Source organism: Rhagoletis pomonella, unplaced genomic scaffold (genome assembly GCF_013731165.1).
Source record: "Rhagoletis pomonella isolate Grant_MI unplaced genomic scaffold, Rhpom_1.0 Rhpom_scaffold_00485, whole genome shotgun sequence".
Taxonomy (NCBI): domain Eukaryota; kingdom Metazoa; phylum Arthropoda; class Insecta; order Diptera; family Tephritidae; genus Rhagoletis; species Rhagoletis pomonella.
In genome coordinates this window covers 63,789-78,684 of record NW_023459039.1, presented here as the reverse complement: position 1 = coordinate 78,684, position 14,896 = coordinate 63,789, and positions in this window count along the sequence as shown.

Genomic DNA, 14,896 nt, shown 5'->3' with positions numbered 1-14,896 from the left:
CCCAAACATTTTCATAATTAAGAATAAAAAAAGATCTTAAATTTCATGCTCCGTCTGATGGGGATTGAACCCGGACAGCCTTGGTAGCAACCAATTGTATCAAGCATCTTTGCACACTCAGCTACAGCTACGCATGTAAACGTGCTTTCATATGTTGAGTTTGATTCAACACCACATTTCGCTGTGTGCAAACATTTACTATTTCGGTTTAGTTTTAAACCAAATTTTCTATATATGAAACCTAGAAACTAGAATTAAAATATTTTGGTTTGATTTTTAAACCGCGAACTTTTTCGACTATAATTTAAACCAGAACATATTAAAAATTGCTTAAAACTATTGACTGGTTTAAAAAGTAGACTATAAAAATTAAAAAAGGCAGTAGTCGCAGCGCGGTTTAAAAATTAAACATAAATTTTTGACCGTGTGGCAATTTTTACATATGTATGTAAGTAGTACTGGCACATTGGGTGAACTAAATGCATTCATACATACATATTTATGTACAACTGTAGGTAATATTGTATGCGTCTTCCCAGGTAGGTTAAGTGCGGGTGATAAACCCAAGTAGCATAGTTAAATACTGTGTACATAACTACAATTAAAATGGTGGAAAATATTACAATTTCGGCATGTGACTGGAAATAAACTTTAAAACACACACAAATTGTGGTTTCCAAGACATGTACTAAGTGATTAGCACAGCTGCATCCTTCAACTTGTCAACTCGCGGGAAATTCCACGATTTGCAGAGAATTTCGATTTGAGTGGCAATCGGGGAATGGGAACTTTTTTCGGGGCACTGAGTATGTTATTTTTATATCTTAAAGTAACCAAATTAGACGAGTATGTTAATTTTTAACCATTTGACCCTTTTTGGAGCGACATTTTTTCAATTTGAATCGTAATATCACCACAACAAGAGTTTTCCCAGATATAAGCTATATACTAGATGAAAGCTAAGGTTTCGGGCTAGATTTGTGGAAACCAAGAATAAAATCGACTGACCAATTTTTGAGAAAATTCTCGAAATCTATATTTTCAGCAGCCCGATTTTTAGTTTTCAGGCGATAACGTTATGACATATTTATATTTTATAAACACAAAAGACAGCGTTAGATAGCTTGTTTGAAGACCCTTCTACTAATATCCACAGCAATGACATGGACTGAGTAGTGCGGCCTCAGTGGTAGTTTAAAAAATTGCATTTTTTCGAATTTCAGGCAGCAGCCACGCCCACAAAGGCACACGAATCAAAACATCCTGGAACAAAACCTTCTTAGTTTTGTTTTGTACTTTAATTCCTGAAAGTTTGAAAAAAATTAAATGATGGTACGTACAGACGCCACATACATACCAAAGCATCTCGTAGTGGAGACACGAACCAAAACACATTTACCTCTATATCTTTCCAACTAGTGGCCGCAACTTAATATATAAGGTATCGTTTGAAAGGTATTGGCCTATAGAATAACACTAAATACTATTATAGCATTGTGTGTAGTTATCTACACCACATAAAGTATATTAATAAGTATATTAAAAAAAGGGATTTTATTTACCTTTCCAACTATATTAATTTTTTTTAGATTCGGTCAGTAATTTTTTGAAATATAGCCATTTTAAATTTTCGAAAATTCCCTCTTCACCCCTCCATATCACCGAAAATATAAGTTTGCACCAAAAAATTTTTATACCAGTAACATCAGGAAAAAAGGGCCGACCACGAATAACTCTTTAATGAATTAAAAATGTGAATTTCCGGATTATTGTTGTTCGCATTAAAACGCGTCGATTGATACCCCTCTTGAATTTCTTTCATCAATTTTGGCCTGGTTCCGCTAAAGTGCACTTTTACCATTTCACCTAACAAAATGTACGAGAACAAACTATTTCAAACAAATACAAATGTGCAGAAAACACACATTCCAACTAAATTAAGCTCTTTGAACATTTATTTTATATTTTGTTAATTTCATCATTTAACGATCAGGAACACGTTTATAAATTTGTTTACTTTCCTTTAGAGAACCGAATTAGTATGTAAGTGTGTAACAATGGCTACACACGACGACCATATACGCGCACTTGTGCGCCAACATCCTCGCTGTCGTTTGCTACAGACGGTGAGCGGCCCATAAGTGGTTTTGTACTCAAAGCGTAAACATGGAAAGGAAAGACGCGGATGATGCAATTGAAATACTTATGACTTTGGTTTTTTTATGTATGTGTTACTTAAATTTATTTATATTTTACTTGTATGTATGTACATACATATACATATAGTAATTTAGCCTCATTTATCAAAAATTCAATTAACGCACATGGCTTGGATGCATTTATCCGTGATGTGCACACTGCAAGCATCAACACAAAATGAGGTGGTTGTTTTTGCTTTGTTGTTGTTGTTGTAGCGGCTACTAAGCCCCGTTCGGGGCGGTTCATCCATCAACGTTGTCGTCTATTTCAGCTAGGGGGAGGCCCAGGAAGTGTGCTACTTCCAGAGGGGCTGTCCATAGGGACAGGGGCGTTAGCTGAGTGGGAGCTCAGGGCATGTGAAGAGGTGCCGGGAGTCATGTGGCGACTCTCCACATGCCGGGCATTGGTTGGGCACATCCTTGTTAATTCTGCTCAGGTAGCTGTTGAGCCTGCTGCAATAGCCAGAGCGAAGTTGGGCTATTGTAGTGCGGGTCTCCCGAGGCAGACATAGTTCTGTCCCGTCCACGTCCGGTGGTTGTGTGTCTAGAACGGCATGCACAGGGCGGGAGTCTACATAACTTGAGACTGATTCCCTGTGAATGCCGTTCAGGGCCTGTCGGTAGGTCGACGAGTCCAGAGGTTGTTTAATATACCTCTTGACTTCGTCTGTCAGTTCCTAAAGATGCCTCCTGACGTGCCGTGGCGAGGGCTCTTCCGCGAGCAGTTGCCCGCTGGGATGGCCACGTCTGGGGCTCCCAGCGTGGAACTGCTTGCAGAGCATTATGTTATGCTCCTTTACTGGGAGCATCTGGGCCTCGTCGTGGAGGTGGTGTTGAGGCGTCATCAGGAGGCATCCTGTCGCAGTTCGTAATGCCGTGTTGTTGTACTATGCACTTTACGGAACCCATGTTGATGCTTCGCTGGGGTCAGGTGGTTCGTGAAGTACGGGAGCAGCAGGGCCTCGAGTGTCTTCGCTACCGGGGAAAGGAGAGTTATCGGGCGATAAGTCTCTACTTTGTTGGCTGGTTTCCCCGGTTTGAGCAGTGGGACCACTCTCCCCATTTTCCAGATGTCTGGAATACGAGAGTGGCCATAGACAGGTTGAGGACCTCCGTTAGGTACGCTACTCCCGCAGGACCCAAATTTTTCAGCATCAACATGCATATTCCGTCGGGTCCAATGGCTATGGAGGCTTTCGCCTTCCCGATGGCTACCCTTACCTCACCGCTGGTGAAAACAAGAGGCGCACTAGGTTTTTGCATTTTGTGCAGCCTTCTGGTCACTCGACGTTTGGCTTTATCCACCGGAGGATGCAGAATGAACTGCCGGCTAAAATAGCTCGCGCATCTCTCCGGGTCCGACGAAGCGTGATCACCAAAGTCTATCTCGACTCTGTCGTCGCGCTTCGTCGGGTTGGACTACGACCTCACGGTTGACCAAAGCTTGCTCACACCAGAGGCGAAGTTGGAGGTCTTCAGATGCTCTTCCCATTTCTTCCGCTTATGTACGTTCACAAGTTGCCGAATCTCCGAATTGAGATCCCTAATACGGGGATTTCCGGGATCGGCCTGACGAAGGTTGTCGCGCTTATCAGCTAGAACAGCCGCTTCGGCAGGAAAATTCGGACGTGGATCCTTAATACATCCTGCTGGGATGAAGCGAACTGCAGCAGCGGTGACAACTATGCGGAACTTACGTTCACCTACATGAACGTCGGTTGGTATGGGTAGGGCAGTGAAGGCGCCCTCAGTAACATCCGTGAAGCCTTTCCAGTCAGCTTTGGAAAAGTTGACATAAGTCCGGTGATCCACGAAAGCAAAGTCGGCAGGTTTATCAATCGAGATGACTATGGGCAGATGGTCTGATGCTGGAGTCAGCATAGGTCGCCATGATACGCTGTTTATCAGACCAGCGCTGACAATTGTTAGATCTGGCGAGCTGCAGCAGCTGCCCATAATCCTGGTGGGTGCGTCGTCGTTCATTGTGCAGAATGTCGAATCGTCTATCTGCTCAGTCAGATGTATTCCCCTACGATCATTTGACAGGCTTGAGTGCCAGAGATCGTGGTGCGCGTTAAAGTCACCAACTACCATACGGTTTTCACCTCTGAGTAGCGCACCTATTTCAGGGTGATATCCTGCCGGGCAGCTGGAGGACAGGGGGTATGTATACGTTAAATATTTCGAGCTCAACATCGCCTGCCCGGATAGCAATACCCTGACATTCTAGGATGGTATCCCTGCGGTCGATGTCTGCTTCAATGAGACGATACTGCACGGTGTGGTGCGTGATGAACGCTAAACCTCCACCATTATCTCGCTCGCGATCTCGACGGTGCACGTTGTATACGGCGCAATTCAACAGGGTTGAATTGCCGTGCAACTTCGTCTCTTGGACCGCAGCTATTAATATTCCATGCCTTCCCATAAAGACAGTTATCTCCTCGATCTTGCCCTGGAGTCCGTTACAGTTAAATTGGAGCACCTTTGTGTGCCTTAAGAGACCGATTGTGATGTGTGGTGTTAAAGAGTTGTGTTGCCTGCCGGCCCCCTGCTGTACGTGCTGCAAAAGGGGGTGCTGCCTTGTGGTGGTGGTTGGTGGCGTCGCGGGGGAGGGATGCGACTGGGCAGCACAGCAGGGGCCCACATAGTCACTCGTCCAATCTCGTGTGTTGCGAAGTCCTGAGCACGCCCTAAAGTGGTCCCAGCCGAGGCAAGAGTTGCACTTGACTGATGTCACGTTACGGTTTATTCTGGACTGACAAACAGAGCAGATTGTCGGAGGGACTAGGAGTTGCTGGCGGCGGTGTGTGGGTGCTATTGTGTTTGTGTGTCTATTGTTGTGTTGTGTTGGGGTGTGGGTGTGTTGATTGTGTTCTGCCCAGGTGGGTGGTGGTTTGCCGTGGAGGCGGTCCGGTTCGCACAGCATGGGGCCACGAACGACGTGGTCCATTGCCGGTGCGTACGCAGGCCCGAGCAGTTACGGAGGTGACTCCACCCGTCACAGGCATTGCACCTGACCGAGGTGGAGTTTGTATGCAGTCGTCTCTGGCATACGCAGCAGGTGTAGATTTCTGGCCCTGGGTTTGACTCTATGCCAGCCCTGAGCAGAAGGATGCGGAGAAGGTGTAGCCCTAGGATCGAACAACGTTTTATGGATTTCGCCGACCTAAACGGGGTTAGATCGCCGAAACAACAGCCCTTGGTCGGGTAAAACCCGAGTCATTCCGGTACGTAGAACCGGCTGTCGTGGGAATGTTTTTGTTTCCAATGCGATGCTCGCAAATCACGCTACAAACGACGAGCATGCCCGCTGAAAATCAAAATTTTTTGATTTTTGGCGAGCATGCTCGTGAACCGACCTACAAACGACGAACATGCAACGCAAGCCGAGCATGTGCGCGGATATGTTCGTCGTGTGTAGCCACTGTAAGAATGGACAATGACCGAAACGGAGATGGCCGCACATGTGAGTAACGTGTTGCCAGAGTACGTTTCAAGATGTGTTGCCAGATGTTCAAAGCGTAAGAATATTATGGTGCGCTTTGAAATGGAGACCCCCGATTCGGGGATTAAAAACATTGGAAAGCTGGAGTCCTCCGCTTTTCAGATATACCCACTTTTAGGTGCAGGAGCCTTCTAGTTTTTGAGATATTTACACCCGTATGCTGTCGACCGCTGTGGTGTAGTGGTAAGCAGTGCGCGCTTTCACTCATCAACACCTGGGTTCAAGCCCTGGTCAAAGCAACATCGCAAAAAATATGGAAAAAGGTTTTTTTCTTAACAGCGGTCGTCCCTCAGCAGGCAATGGCAAACCTCCGAGTGTATTTCTGCCATGAAAAACAGCTTCTCATAAAAATACAATCGCCGTTTGGAGTCGGCGTAAAACTGTAGGTCCCTCCGCTTTGTGTAACAACATCAAGGCGCACGCCACAAGACGGAGGAGAAGCTCGGCCAAACACTAACATATGTGTAAGCGCCAATCTATTATTATTATTATGCTGTAATCCGAAAGTTCGTAGTTACGAATTCGTAGCTCCGTTCCGAAAACTCGAAAATTGGTATGCTGTAATCCTATCGTAACTATCAACGGCGTTGCCAACTAAAGTAGTGAAATTCGAAGTTCTTGTTGTTGTTGTAGCGGCTACTAAGCCCCGCTCGGTTCATCCGTCAACGTTGTCGTCAGTTTCAGCTAGGGGGAGGCCCAGGAAGTGTGCGACTTCCAGAGGGTCTGTCCATAGGGACAGGGGCGTCAGCTGAGTGGGGTTCTCAGGGCATGTGAAGAGGTGCCGGGAGTCATGAGGCGACTCTCCACATGACGGGCATTGGTTGGGCACATCCTCATTGATTCTACTCAGGTAAGAGTTTAGCCTTCTGCAAGAGCCAGAGCGAAGTTGGGCTATTGTAGTGCGGGTCTCCCGAGGCAGACAAAGTTCTGTCCCGTCCACGTCCGGTGGTTGTGTGCCTAGAACGGCATTCACGGGGCGGGCGTCTACATAACTCGAGACTGATTCCCTGTGAATGCCGTTCAGGGCCTGTCGGTAGGTTTAATAAACCTCTGGACTTCGTCCGTCAGTTCGTAAAGATGCCTCCTGACGTGCCTTGGTGAGAGCTCTTCCGCGAGCAGCTGTCCGATGGGATGGCCACGTCTGTGGCTCCCAGCATTATGTTATGCTCCTTGACTGGGAGCATCTGGGCCTCGTCATGTAGGTGGTGTTGGGGCGTCATCAGGAGGCATCCGGTCGCTGTTCGTAATGCCGTGTTTTGGCAGGTCTGTAGCTTCATCCACTGCGTCCTGCTAGTCCCAGGCGACCATACGGGCGCTGCATAGTTTAGAACCGGCCGGCCAATTGCCTTGTATGTTGCCAACAACGTTTCTTTATCTTTGCCCCAAGTGCTGCCGGCCAGCGACTTGAGGACATTATTGCGGCTCTGGGGTGCTACTCTGTAATGCGATACGACAGAAAAATGCGATGCGATAGGCAATCACCCCTGTGTATTACTTACGATGTGTTTGCGCGAATGCGAATCATTTGTTTTCGCATCGCATTACAGAGTAACCCCCCAGTACTTTGTTGACAATTGCGGTTGTATGCGCCGAGAAGGAGAACAGACTGTCGAAGGTAACTCCAAGGATTTTCGGGTTATTCACCGTCGGTATTGTTCGAGTCTGACCTCCTTCGTCCAGGTGGCCAATAGGGTTGCCGAGGATTTCGCAGGAGATAGGGCAAGACTCCTTGCAGTGAAGAAGCGAGAAAGTTCGGCGAGATAACCGTTTACTTTCGAGCACAAGTCATCAGTTCCATTCCCAGACGCCATGATCGAACAATCGTCGGCATAGGAGTCAATATTAACACCCTCTGGTGGTTGAGCAAGCTTTGAAATGTAATAACTAAACAGTAGTGGGGACAGGACACCACCCTGTGGTACCCCCTGTTTAATTTTACGTGGCTTGCTAGTTTTGTCTCTGAAAATTAGTGACGAGTGTCGACCACTCAGGTAATTCGCCGACCACCGTTTGAGTCCCTGTGGGAGTGAGGAGGCCTCTATATCTTCTAGTAGCGTTGAATTACTGACAGTGTCGAACGCCTTAGACAGGTCCAAGGCTACTAGAATAGGTCTCTCACAGGGGCGGTTTCGGTTTAGGCCACGAGTTATCTGAGTGTATATGGCGTTAAGTGCTGTTGTTGTGCTATGCACTTAACGGGACCCATGCTGATGCTTCGCTGGGGTCAGGTGGTTTGTAAAATACAGGAGAAGCAGGGCCTCAAGTGTCTTCGCTACCGGGGAAAGGAGGGTTATCGGGCGATAAGACACTCCTTTGTTTGCTGGTTTCGCCAGTTTGAGCAGTGGGACCACTCTCCCCATTTTCCAGATGTCTGGAATGACGAGAGTGGCCATAGACAGGTTGAGGACCTCCGTTAGTTATGCTACTCCCGCAGGATCCAAATTTTTCAGCATCAACATGCATATTCAGTCGGGTCCAATGGCTTTGGGGCTTTCGCTTTCCCGATGGCTTGCTCACACCAGGGGCGAAGTTGCAGGTCTTCAAATGCTCTTCCCATTTCTTCCGCTTATGTACGTTCACAAGTTGCCGAATCTCCGAATTGAGATCCCTGATACGGGGATTTCCGGGATCGGCCTGACGAAGGTTGTCGCGCTCATCGCCTAGAACAGCCGCTTCAGCAGGAAAGTTCGGACGTGGATCCTTAATACATCCTGCTGGGATGAAGCAAGCTGCAGCAGCGGTGACAACCCTGTGGAACTTACGTTCACCTACATGAACGTCGGTTGGTATGGGTAGGGATGCGACTGGGCAGCACAGCAGGGAGCACGCCCTAAAGTGGCACCAGCCGAGGCAGGAGTTGCACTTGACTAATGTCACGTTACGGTATATTCTGGACTGACAAACAGAGCAGATTGTCGGAGGGACTAGGAGTTGCCGGCGGCGGTGTGTGGGTGCTATTGTGTTTGTTTGTGTGTCTATTGTTGTGTTGTGTTGGGGTGTGGGTGTGTTGATTGTATGACATCCGGGCGGGTGGTGGTTTGCCGTGGAGGCGGTCCGGTTCGCACAGCATGGGGCCACGAACGACGTGGTCCATTGCCGGTGCATACGTAGGCCCGAGCAGTTTTGGAGGTGACTCCACCCGTCACAGGCATTGCACCTGAGCGAGGTGGAGTTTGTATGCAGTCGTCTCTGGCATACGCAGCAGGTGTAAATTTCTGGCCCTGGGTTAGACTATACCAGCCCTGAGCAGAAGGGTACCGAGCAGATGCAGCTCTAGAGTCGAGCAACGTTTGATGGATTTCGCCGACCTAAACGGGGTTAGATCGCCGAAACAACAGCCCTTGGTCGGGTAAAACCCGAGTCATTCCGGTACGTAGAACCAGCTGTCGTGGGAATGTTGTTGTCGAGTTGCTCGCCTGAAAAGCCTGTAAAGACTGAACGACTTCGAAAGCCTGTACGACTCCGAAAGCCGCAACGCCTGAAAAACCTGCTATGGAGATTCAGCTCAAAAAAATCCGAGGGCGGAAACTGATTTTTTAAACCGTCCAAAAGTTATTTGAAAAAAACCGCATCATTCAGCTCAACTTCCCCAGTACTAAATTCACGTTAATAAATGCATTAAATAAGTACATATTGGTATCTAGATGTTCACTATAGCTTACTTTAATTGAATTTATCACAAAAAATTGCGAAACTTAATGATGTAATGAAATATTAAGGCGAAAACAATGTACAAAAACCGGGCTATCCTTTGTTGCAGCTAGGTGTAATAAAACTTAGAGGTGATTGGTGTTGCCAATCTATTACTTTTAGAAAAGGTTTTAATTAGTGATGCCAATAACAATAAATGTGAAAGATTTTACAAGTTTTACACAATTAATTAAGTTTTTTACAATTAAAGAAAATACTCAAAAATTTGTATTGAGATTGAGGCCGTTTTTAATGAAAAACTATTGCGGAAAAGCAACAACAATTTCATTAAATGGCCTCAAGCTCAATAAAAATTGTTGAATATAAGGCAAAAATGCAGTTTGGCTCCAAATCTCAAATTAAAAAAAAAAAAAATATTGGGATCGATAGAGGTAATTAAGCTGAGTATAATACGGTTGACAAACGGGCTCGTTTATTTGCATAAACAGCCTTTATTTGCTTTGACTCATGCATTTTCCTCTTTAAAATGCGCATAAGCAGCCGAACAAATGCACGAAATTTTTGGGAATTAACTCCGATCCGGGCAGTTTTCGTTGACAACACTGGTAAAAACGGCCAGCTGTTGTCTTTTGTACAAGTAAGCAAACAAAGCGCGCGAGTTCTGCGTCCGCGGTAGCCGAGTGGTTAGAGTTACGGGCTACAAGGCTGTAGCTGCCAGGTTCGATCTTCGGTTGGAGCGATTGCGAAAAATTTTTTTGTTTTTATTATTTATTTTATATATTTTTTATTTTATTTGATCTATATATTTAATTTTACTTTATTTTGTTTTCATTTGCTTTATTTTATATTACTTTTTTTATTTTACTATTAGTTAATTTAAATATTTAGGGTTGAGTTTTAACAACAACTAACTGAATGCAACGTAAAACGTAACGTGGGACTCGAACCCACAACCTTGCGGCTTGTTTATCCACATAACTCCCGTCTGTTAGGTCAAAATTATTATGTGCATATGTGTGCCAGATTATATGCATAAGCTTTGCCGTCTGTCACAGCTTTAACGGTATACTTCTTTTTTGGGGAAACAACAACAACAAGAATTATCAAAGGTTAAAGTTCAAAATAAGCTATTTTTAACCGACTTCCAAAAAAGGAGGAGGTTATCAGTTCGTCGGAATTTTTTTTTTTTTATGTATGTTACCGCATAACTTTGGACCACGTCAACCGATTTCGATAATTCTTTTTGCAAAGGAAAGGTAGTGTCTCAGAGGTGGTCCCATACTAATTTGGTTTAGATCCGATTATTGGATCATGAAATATATAGATATATATTTATTTTTTTAAGTCGGTTTTTTTTTTGCTAAAAATTACTTGTTGAAATCAAGACTTCTTAAAAACAAATGTATGGATTTCGATCTCATTTAATAGGAAATTTGATTCCCTTTAATTTGGTATACGTACTTTACATATGTATATGTTGTATAGTTCTTACAAAAATTAAATTAATGTAAAATAATTATAAAAAAAAAGTTTACAAACCCTAAGTGCGGCCGAAGGCCTCCTGTGCAGGAAGGTGTTCTCTGCAAAAGGTGTTCAGTGCGTTTCCTTCGCAACACAGAAAAAGAATACTACTTTGTGAGGGTTATAATCCCTAAGTGCAGCCGAAGGCCGCCTACGCAGAAAGGTGTTCTCTGCAAAAGGTGTTCAGTGCCTTTTCATCGCAACACAGAAAGAGAATTATACTTTGTGAGGGTTATAATCCCTAAGTGATGCCAAAGGCCGCCTACGCAGAAAGGTGTTCTCTGCAAAAGGTGTTCAGTGCCTTTTCTTCGCAACACAGAAAGAGAATACTACTTTGTGAGGGTTATAATCCCTAAGCGCGGCCGAAGGCCGCCTACGCAGAAGGAGTTCAGCTCCTCTTTTTCAGCAACACGGAAAGGAGAATTCTGCATAGTAAGGTTTACAATTCCTAAGCGAGGCCGAAGGCCGCCTACCCAGAAAGGCGTTCTCTGCAAAAGGTGTTCAGTGCCTTTTCTTCGCAACACAGAAAGAGAATTCTGCTTTGTGAGGGTTATAATCCCAACGCAGAAGGAGTTCAGCTCCTCTTTTTCAGCAACACAGAAAGGAGAATCCTGCGTAGTAAGGTTTACAATTCCTAAGCGCGGCCGGAAGCCGCCTATGCAAGGAGTTTTATGAAAAAATACTGTGGATAGAGTAGCCGGTGTTGGACAGACTAGGATTGTTTTATATAAATACTTTGTACAGTGAGAACCCTTGACAGCATACTGTATATCAAATAAAAGCTTGATTAATTTTCCATTTAATTGTACAACTCAATCTTATAACAAATGAGGTGATTAAAAAAAATGGTTTGTATAGATTTGTTTAGTATTTTTTTTTAATTTTAATTCAATTTTTGTAAAAACTATTTAAAATATATATAAGGTACGTATATCAACTTAAAGAGAGCTGAATTTCCTATCAAATGGGATGGAGGAGCACAACTAAAACTTAAACACTCCTAAGCATTTGCTTAGGTTTTATGCATACGGCCCTTTGTTTAATACACCCATGATACAAATATTTAAAGGTAAAACCGCTTGCACAATTCGTCGGCCATCATTTACTTTTTGAAGTTTGTCTATTTTATAAAATTGAAATTTTGAGAGCAACTCAAATGCCAAATAAAGGTAAAACAAAAAACAAAGAGATGAAAATATTGAAATTTTCATTTATTTGAGACTGATAATGAGAATGTATTTGTGAGATTGGAAATTTGAAAACATTTTTGTAATGTTAGCAAACTTTAAAAATGTTCAGGCTGCCTTTCAACGGTTTTACCTTCAGATTTTTGTATCATGAATACACCTTAGTCGAGATATCACGAACAAGTTTCCCTTTATTTATTTTTACTTAAAATCCTTGGGGCCGGTTACTCAATATCTAGTTACACTAATCTGAGGTTAAACATCGTTATCGACTAGAGCTGCAAAAACATCGGAGCACTATCGATAGTATCGATGTTTAAATATTTTTTTGAAAACATCGATGTTTTTCTTACTATCGATGTTTTTAGAGGATATGCCATCATTGGAAAGTTTATCCGTTGCTGGTTTGGGGCAGGCAAGAAGTATAAAAATTAAAGCGTAATAAATTCATAACCTTTAGCAGTACGCAAAAGCGTACCAATAAGGGTTCAGGGAAGTTATTACCAGGACCAAAAAGTTTAAGCTTACCGCCTGCTGTTTTACTTTTTCCTTACGAAATAATGGAACGGGCATATGTATATTTCTGTTGAAAACAAGGGTGCCTGTTACTCTTCACAAACAAACTTTAGCAAACCATAGTAGAAAGCGTAGAAAATTTCTTAAGAACTTCGTACTGCTTAAGAAAATTTGGCTCTATAAATTTTTCTTGACCATATCTTGGGCTTTTTTATTCGTCGAACTAAATAAATGTTTGAAAATAATCATGATATAAAAATTTGAAGGTAAAACCGCTGAGAGACAGCCTGGACATTTTTGAAGTTTGCTAGCATAACAAAAATGTTTTCAAATTTTCAATCTCACAAATACATTCTCACTTCCATTCTTAAATAAAAGAAAATTTGAATATATTCATATACTTGTTTTTTGTTTTACTTGAGTTGGTCTCAAAATTTCAATTTTATAAAGTGGACAAACTTCAAAAAATAAATGATGGCCGACGAATTGAGCGAGCGGTTTTACCTTAAAATATTTGTATCATAGAAAATAATAACATACAAAAACAGATCTAGTTTTTATTATCCCGTAACTTTAATTTCATTTCTGCTTGGATATAAAAATTTAATACCAATGGTTTGTCTCTACGGGAAGCATTGAATACCGAATAACGAATATTTAAAAAAATTAAGACCAACCAACGCAGATCTCCATTATTTGAGAATATTGAGCAAAACTAGTGTGTCCATTGTAATTTTTCAATCCTTGAAGTAAACTGAATAAAAAAACATTAAACTGTACCTAATTTTTGTTGTTTTGCGAGCATATTTACCGATGTTTTTGTGCTTATCTAAGCGCTTAAAATGGATTTTTTCTTGCTTATTTTCTTCAGCCCTGGTTATTACTAATAAATTGTTTTTGTCAGTGCGATCTCTAATTGGGAAAATTAAGAATAAAAACCTGAAGTGTACCCTGGATTAATTCCTTTAATTTGTTTAATAAGACATAATTTATAACACATATTAATAGTGTTGTTGCTTTATGAATACTTTTATATTATTTTAAATTAAATGTGACCTTAAATACAAGTCAAATTAAAATTTAAATTAATTTCTGGATAATTTTAAAATAATAACTGTAATTTATTAAAAAATTACGTTTGTTAATTGATAAGGATTTCAGCTTGAAACAAAAAGTTAAAATTTCCAAGAAACCACGATTGTATCGATACTATCGATGTTTTAGTGGCAAAAACATCGAAACATCGATAGTTTCAAATATCGATTGGGGTGTTCACAGTTCGTTCCAAATTGTGTCTGAAAATGTAGACGTCTACATTTTCAGACACAATTTGGAACGAACTGTGAGCACCCCTTTCTAGCAGTCGTCGCAAAATCGTCTCAAAACTTTGCCGGTGTTGCCAGACATTTCTTCTTTGCGTGCTTTTTTATATGTCGCCTTTCGATTTTGTTACTGAAAAATTGTAATTATTTAACTTAATTACCAATTCCTAATATTTGTTATTTCTTTTCCTTGATTTGTTTCTTTTCATCAGAAATTGCGCTCAAATTAAATGCAAATATAGAAAACGTGCCCAATAAATAAAAAAATGCGATTAGTATTGCCATAATGCAACCCTGCTGCGAGGTTGCAAAATGTAGACGCGTAAAAAACATACCTTTGAGTGTGACAAAATGTAGACGGCGTCGTTTTCCAATTTTGTATGGGAAACAACAACACCACAGATTTTACGGTTGGAAAACGTCTTAAAATGTAGACGTCTACATTTTGAGACACTATTTGGAACGAACTGTGAACACCCCAGATGTTTTTGCAGCACTATTATCGACGTCTTCGACTCCATGCATACAACAGGGATTCGGTAACGTCGATAACTATGTTTAACCTCCGATTAGTGTTAACCAGACATTGAGTAACCGGCCCTTAAATATGTATCTTGATTTTTTTTCTGTAGAATACGTATTAATTTTTTTTAACGATTTAAAAAAAAGGGAGGACAGTCGGATCTACGTAACCAGAACGACCTGAATGCGCATTAAAGTCGGTTGTATTTTTTGCTTAAAATTCTTTGTTATTATTGAGATACAGTTTCGCTACTATTTAGAGATTTCTCGACATACTTTTTCATATTACTGTTATTTATTATTTTTCTTATTAGTCATTTATATGTTTAGGACTTACTGTGGGTGCTTTAAGATTCATTTTGTAAATATGTATGTACATATAAAAAACAATTGCGATATTTTATTTTAAATTATGAATTTTATTCGTGCAATTTGTTATGTTTAATAGTTTTGAGAACATTTTTTGGTTCT